The following is an 8,593-nucleotide window of genomic DNA, read 5'->3' on the forward strand; positions in this document are numbered from 1 at the left end:
TATACTTGTGTTTGTTATTATTGATGAGTAAGACCATGGATTCTGTGACGGTTCACTCCCACTGGTTGTCGGGCGAATAACCGAGACCGGCAGGTGGGGTGTGACATCTAGGACGACCAACTCTCTATGCGCTCGAAGCAGTGGTCTCCTCGCTACACATGAAGATAAAATTCCTGACCACAGAGGGAATTAGAGAGTGTACGGCCGACAAAGCTACACAATTACATGCGAAAGAAGGCAAGGACAAACTCAACAATGACTATTGAAGTCAGACGATCGAGATGAAGAGACTTTGCAAAGGGCCGAACCTGTGGAAAAACTAGAAAGAATCTGCTTCAATCCCGACCAGAAGGAGCTAGGTACCATGATCGGATCCAAACAAGAAGCAGATTTCAAATCTAGGCTCACCGAATTTCTAAAGAAAAATTCTAACGTATTCACCTAGTCAGCTGAAGATATGCCAGGGATCAACAGAAAGGTTGTTGAACATAAACTGTGTATCGATCCTCAGGCCATTCCAATGGTTCAAAAAAGAAGGAATTTCGCTATTGAGAAACATGAAGCCATTCGAACCGAGGTGCAAAAGCTAAGACAATCTGGCTTTATAAAGTGAACTAATCACCCAACATGGTTGGCTAACGTGGTGATGGTCAAAAAAGCAAACGGGAAGTGGCGAATGTGTACTGATTACACAAATCTTAACAAAGCCTATCCAAAGGATCATTATCCACTCCCTAGGATTGATCTTCTCATAGATGCAACTGCTAGGCACGAGATGCTCAGTTTTATGGATGCTTATTCAGGGTACAATCAGATCCTAATGCATCCTAAGGATGAGAAACACACAGCATTCATGATCGATAGGGACAACTATTACTATAAAGTAATGCCATTTGGTCTCAAAAATGCGGGAGCAACATACCAAAGGGTGGTAAACAAAATCTTCACACATCAAATTGGCCGGAACATGGAGGTATATGTAGATGACATGCAAGTGAAAAGCATCTCAAAGAGAGATCATTGAGGTATATGTAGATGACATGCTAGTGAAAAGCATCTCAAAGAGAGATCATCTGACTGACCTAGCAGAAGTATTCGAAGTACTTCAAAATATAAGATGAAGCTTAACCCTGAAAAGTGCGCTTTCAAAGTATCTTCTGGAAAGTTCCTTGGATTTATGGTATCTCAAAGAGGAATCGAAGCCAACCCTGAGAAGATAAAAGCAATTTTGGACATGAAACCACCAAGAAACATTAGAGAAGTCCAATGCCTGATTGGTCGGGTGGCAACGCTAAATAGATTTATCTCCCGATCAAGGGAAAAGTGCCTGCCTTTCTTTAAAGCATTGAAGCAGGTAGCGAATCAAAAAGGCGACATCGAATAATGAGTGCCAAGGAGCATTTGAAGAACTAAAAGAAAAACTACCCCGACCACCTTTGCTCGTGATGCCGACCAACAAAAAGGAACTACAATTATATTTGGCCACATCATCTGCCGCGGTTAGTGCTGTACTCATACAAGAAGAAGGTAATATACAAAACCTGTCTATTATGTTAGTCATGTGTTAAACGATGCAGAGACTCGCTACCCAGAAGTGGACAAACAAGCATTGGCACTAGTCGTAGTGGCCAAAAAGCTCCGACCATACTTCCAATCTCACCCTATTATAGTGATGACAAATCTACCCCTAAAAAAGATTCTTCACCGACCAAACCTGGCAGGGAGATTGGTGACATGGGCGGTGGAATTGAGCGAGCATCAAATAGACTTCAAGCCCCGACCAAGCATTAAAGCTCAATCCCTAGCAGATTTCATTATTGAAACACAGGAGTTAGCCCAAGATGAGACCGAGCGAACTACATAATCAATTAAAAGATGGACTTTGTTCGTGGACGGATCAAGCAATTCACAAGGAAGCGGAGCTGGTCTATTAATGAAAAGTCCAGGGGGATTTGAAATAAAATACGCCCTTCGCTTCAAATTTAAAGCATCTTACAATGAAGGTGAATACGAAGCCATGCTAGCAGGTTTGAGAATGGCCAAAGCTCTAAACGTCCAACATCTAGAAATCAAAAGTGACTCACAACTGATTGTAAATCAAGTAAAAGGAGTCTACGGAGCCAAAGAAGGAAGAATGGAGAAATATTTGAACTTGGTCAACAATTACAAACAGTACTTCTAAGATCTGGAAATTACTCAAGTACCAAGGGCAGAGAACGATCAGGCAGATTCGTCATCTCGCTTAGCCACGAAGGGCATGGATGTTTAGGCACCTGTGGTCTATTTAGAAGAACTTAGGAGTCCTAGTATAAACATCGTTGACCACATGCAAATTTCAACCAAGCAAGGGTGGATGGAGCCGATCATACACTATCTAGAAAACGACCAACTCTTAGAAGACCAAAAAGTTGCCCGAGCAATACGATAGAGAGCAGCTCGATTCACAATCAGAGATGGGTTATTATATAAAAGATCCTTCACCCAACCACTTCTAAGATTCCTGGGACCACTAGAAGCAACCAAAGTTCTGAGAGTAGTGCACGAAGAGATTTGCAAAGCTCACGTAAGATTCCGAACACTCTCCAATACAATAATACACCAAGGTTTTTACTGGCCGACCTTAGAAGATGATGCGAAAGACTTCGTAAAAAAATGCGACAAGTGCCAGGCACACGCAAAGGTCTCTCACACACCAACGGTTTCCTTGACATCAATTCTGTCCCCAATACCCTTCGCAAGATGGGGAATAGACTTGGTAGGGAAATTACCAAAAGCGTCAGGGGGAAGAGAATACTTGGTGGTGGTAGTGGACTATTTTACAAAATGGGTAGAAGTAGAACCTCTTGCAACTATCAATACCAAGCAAATGAAGCGCTTCGTCAAGCACAACATATTATACAAGTATGGAGTACCAAAAATATTGGTGACCGACCATGGGAAACAATTTGAGAATGCAGCTTTCACAACATTTTGCAAGGAACAAGGGATCGAGCACAGGTTCTCCTCAGTAGCATATCCCCAATGTAACGACCAGGTTGAGGTTACTAACAGGACTATGCTCGATGGGCTCAAGAAGAGGCTCGACCAGCTCAAAGGAAGGTGGGTGGATGAGCTACCCAGCGTACTATGGTCGTACCAAATAATACCTAGGACGACCACTAAAGAGTCACCATTTCGACTAGCCTACAGTGCAGAAGCAAGAGTCCTAATGAAAATCCAAGTTGGATCACTTTGGGAAAAAGAATTTGAAGAGGAAGCAAACATTGAGGGAATGCAAACTAATTTGGATCTGATTGATGAGATAAGGGACAAAGCCCAATTTCGACTTGAAGAATATCAGCAAAGAATAGCAACATATTATAATGCCAAGGTTCTGAACGAACAATACTCCCCCGGTGAACTTGTGCTTCGTCGAACGGCCGCTTCAAACCCAACCAATCAAGGGAAATTATCCCCAAATTGGGAGGGACCATACATAGTCATACGGCAAGTCGCCCTTGGGGCGTATCGTTTACAAGACCCGGAAACAAGCGACAAGATCCCTCGATCATGGAATTCAAATAATCTCCGAAAATACTATCAATGAGCATAGTCACCAAGAACGTCACAGACACGGCAAATTTGTTATTTACTTCAGTTTTGTTATTTATTTCAATGTGTAGTCACTATGGGAGATTCATAACCCCAATACTTCAAATTTTTACTTCATCAAATAAATGAAGACAACCATACAAATTGCTACTCGACCTCATATCAATTTGACTAAACATATAGAAAAACCTAAGTCTCTTAGGCGGATAAGACCTAAGACTCTTAGGTAGAAAGACCTAAGTCTCTTAGGCAAATAAGACCTAAGACTCTTAGGCAAATAAGACCTAAGACTCTTAGGCGGATAAGACCTAAGATTCTTAAGCAAAAAAACCTAGGCACAAAGACCTAATGTATTTGGCGAAAAAGTCCCAAGATTTATTCTTTGGCAAAACGATCCAACATTTATTCTTAGGCGGAAAAGACCTAAGATACTAAGGCACAAAGACCTAAAATACTTAGGCAGAAGGTCCCAAGATTTATTCTTCAGCAGAAAGACCCAAGATTTATTCTTAGACAGAAAGGACCTAATATAATTAGGCGGAAAAGACATGAGATTCTTAGGAAGGCCCTAAGATTCTTAGGCAAAAAAGACCTAAAATTCCTTAGGCACGAAAACTTCAAAGATTTTTCATCATACTCAAAGTTATCATGCCCGAGGGGTAGTGGGTTATGACCGAGCAATTGTTGACAAACAATTACTTGGACTCATGACCGAACAAACCTTACCGAACAACATGGCTTGAATGATGAACATAACAAATAACGAACACTGAAAATTACTTCACATGTTTGGTATCAACAAAGACAAAGATCGAATTCTTCACAAAGCCGATCATCATGCACGAATCATGTTGTGCCGGCCGTATACTCCACTTACCAAACAGATTACTTAGCAAAATTGTATGGAGGAATATTACGAATATATCCATGCTTCGAATACACCAAACAAAGATACTTTATATGAAATGATGAGATAATACATAAAGGAGTTGCTACCGAACATATGTACTGTTCCCCAAAACAAATACAAAATACGGAGTACCAAGACATGGGAAGGAACAAACTACTACATCAAAAATAAATACAAGACATTGTTCACATTGCCATAGGAAAAGTAAAGGAATATTGACAAATCACAAAAATTCACAAGGCATCATGATCGGAAAGCTTATGGTCGGTGTCAGGTTGGCTCAACGAAGCACCAGCTTCAAACTCCTCCTCAGGGGCTGGCTCCTAGTCGGAGTCAAGAAAATCCCAAACATCCACTTTCTTCGGCAAAGGAAAAGTCTTCTTACTTACCGCCCAAGATGGATGGGAGAGCTTAAGATCGTCGTATATGCTTGGATCAATAAATTTCTGCAACGGCTCAAGGTCGACCTCTAGAAACTTTTCGATAATGCTCATGTACGCATTTCTCTAACCATATTTAAATCCTGGGGCTGCAACCTTGGTGACAAATTCTCTACATCCTTTGGTACGAACCCACCTCTGAATCACCTCATGCCTTAAGTCATCGGAAAGATGTTCGAAAGAAGCCGGACTTGCTTGAGCGAGTTGGTCAGTCAAATCCTTTACAAATTTATCTTTTTCCAACATCTCATGCTCGACCTTCGCAAAAGCCGCATCTTTATCTTCCAACGACTTCTTAAGTTTCCCCATTTCAAGCTCAAGGGCAGAAATTTGTTCCTCGGCAGAATTTGCACGAGCATCAAAGGTCACCTTCTCCTCCTGCAATACAATTTTCTCGCCAATCAAACTTTCCAACTGGCCACTCATTTCCTTAATTTGGTTATCAAGGTGAAGGATGGTGGACTAATCTCTCCGGGCAGTTTCCAAATTGCATCCCCAAGCTGTGTCAAGGCAAAAAGCAATCTGCCAAGAGTTAAAAGATAATTACCGATCACAAAGAAGAATGCACGAGAAAGTAAATCTTTTGAATAATATACCTAGTCATATAAAATATTCTATGTCTGGGATGGGCCAATTTTTTGAAGAAATTGTTGATCGGCAGATAATAGAGCGCAACTTATGTACCATCAGTGTTATTATTTAGAACATAAGAGCCGGGCTTTAGCAACCCGGCCGTAGAAGGATTAGGGCACTGAGTGCTCGGGGATTCTTTAGGAGGTGAAGAGGGAAAAGCATTCTCATTTTCTCCCGAGCCAGCAACAAAGGACGAGGAAACCTTTTTCTTGTTCGGACGAGGGAAAAGCAAATCAATTACACTAGATGATTTTTTTGTGGCAAATGAAGATGAAGTTTGTTTATTTTATCCGACCGAACACATTCAGGTTTGGTCAGGATTCTTGCCTCAGCTTCTTCCAGCTCTTCATCAGCTGCTCGGGTGCAGGCTGCTAGATTAAGAAACACTGGAAAAACAAACAAAGGTTAGTCCCGACCAGATGTAGATAGTTACAAACGGAGAAATAACATCAAAAGTTACTTACCAGGAAGGAATCCTCAATGAAAGAGCACATTGGGGTATTCCAGACTATGGCCGTGAATGGAAAATAAGTTCTTATCTTCAGGATGAAGCCGAAGAATCTTCTGCCTAGCACACTCCTCAGCTCCAGAAAGGATGGGAAAATCATTGGAGCCTGTAGTCGGACCACAAACCCAATAGATAGGGAAGGATGGCTCTGTGGGTGGTCGGACAAAGAAGTACTTAGGTCGCCATCCTTTGGTGTTGGACGGAAGGGTCCCAGTCCCGACAAAATTTCCTTCCTAACCACATTGGGAAGAGGTGCGCTTGGAAAGGTAAAACCAGCCATCTTGTTCTTGCTTCTTCTCCATGAAGAAGTGAAGAAATAAGGGTAAGGATGGTCGGACTCCAATATTTTTTCCTTGGTAGAACCCCCAGAAACAAATGACGTTGCGCCAACTATTGGGCACGAACATACCCGGACACATTCGAAAATATAACATTATTTCTCTAAACAATGGGTGGACGGGAAGGCAAAAACCGCTTTTCAAAGCATCTTCATATAGAGCGAATTCTCCTAGACGGGGGGTGTTTGCTCGTTCATCTTTGGTCGTGAAGGACATGATCGGAGGGGATTTCATACTTCTGACGAAGATATTCTAGTCGCTCCTCCGTCATTTGAGATGGTAAGAAGTTGGGACCAGAAGAGTACGGGTCATAATCAATGTGGTCGGGAGTCAAATCCTTGACTTGTTCGAGTTTATATTCCTCAAGGCTAAGGCTGTCTTTCCATCTCTTTCGGTCGGCCTTAAAACGTGCCCGGGCACTCATAGTCTCCCTAGCAGTCTCAGTGTGATGGTTGGTGTTAACCTCCTCTCCATCATTGCCAGATGGTTCTCGGCCAGATAAGTTGAAAGAAGGTTCTTCGGACCGATCATCCGAGTCATGGTCAGGATTTAAGTGGTGTTCGGTCTCTATGTCATCTTGGTAAGTCGAAAGTGAGGGGCCTTCATCCTTAAAAGTTTCTCTAAGTAATGAGGTTTTAGAGGTCTTTTTTACTATAATCATGGTTTTCTAAGACTAAGAGGGATGATCATTACAAAAGAACGAAGAGGGTAGGGGCAAAAACAACGAAAAGAAAAAACGATATACATAAGGCTCTATGAAGGAAAAGTTCTACTGCTACAGTTACAAACAGAATGAAAAGAAGAAAAACGACAAAGGACTTACTTGTTTTGAAACCTTATAAAGAGAACGATGAGGTGAGAAAGAGGAAGGAAGAATACTTCAAAGACAATACCAACGTCTGCTCTTCACAAGTCACAGAAAAGAAGAAATTCTAGAGAAGAAATGAAGAAAAGCGAAGAACGAAGAAGAAGGTCTAGAGAATATTTATAGGTAGATAAGATGCCAAACCAAAGACATCTATGGGATCAACATCAACGGTCCTGATTTAAACGCCATTAAATTCTGATCCAACGTCTTTCAAGAACTACAAATGGACGGTGATCAAAAGATCAACCTTTGGAATTCTCAGCAACCATTAAATGCGATATGATGGGAGATACATGTGGCGATGCCCGCATGGATCTTGGAAAATGTGCGTTGAGAGTCGTGTGCTATTGATAGCTACTCATGATGATGACGTTACAGTTTCCAAGAAAAAGGCCTGGTCGAACCGACCAAATTTTTGTTGGACGAGAATATTAATCCACTGGGCCAAACATATCTCGACTCCAATGGACTGGGGGGATTATGTTAATGACTAAATTGGTCATTCTATACATTCTAGCCTAACCCTAGGTTTGTACGGTCCGACCAGTGTTTCTATAGAAATTGGTTCGACCACATGTTCTATGGGCGGGCCAACCACAAACCCAAGAATATCTGATAATTGTAAACTTCTATTATAATTCAACTACTTGAAGAAGGGAATCAGGTAAACAACTCTTTTGAGAGTTATACTCCAAGTCAATTTCTAATATCTTACACTATATGAACGCCTTAGGTAAACATTAGAAAGAAAGTATTCATATTCTGTGTGATCAATTATTTGAATTCTCTATTGAGTAATTGTGATCATATCTCATTGGTACTGACTTGCTCGTCGGAGATGTACCTCGACCACCCAAGGTCGAGCACGTGTTTTGCAAGAACATGACAGGGAAGGACGAGTAGGATTTCGTATCAACACGTAGAAATGCCAAATTAATAAACTCTCAGTTAGTTCATTTTAAACTTGACAATTAACTGTCACATGTCTCTTAATGAACAACCCCTCTTTGTGGTTGGTTGTTATCCTACTGCTAGCTGATGTGAATAGGAAGAATTCCAATTCCTTTAATTTACAATGTTTGCCTTCTTGGATTATTGAGAATTTTAGTATATTTTAATGATCATTTTTTGCATGGAATCTGAATTGCATTCATATGTTTGGATTATTTTCCATTGATAGTAAGTATCAAACAAGCAACCTTGGCAAGAATGGCTCTACAACTTGAAGGCTTGACTTATGTGATCAGAGGAGCTCCAGAGCACAACCTAATGACAATCTTTGCAATTCCAAACTAATAGAATCCC

This window comes from Hakea prostrata, chromosome 2 (assembly GCF_041222555.1).
Source record: "Hakea prostrata isolate BN-2017 chromosome 2, UWA_Hpros_2, whole genome shotgun sequence".
Classification (NCBI taxonomy): Eukaryota; Viridiplantae; Streptophyta; class Magnoliopsida; order Proteales; family Proteaceae; genus Hakea; species Hakea prostrata.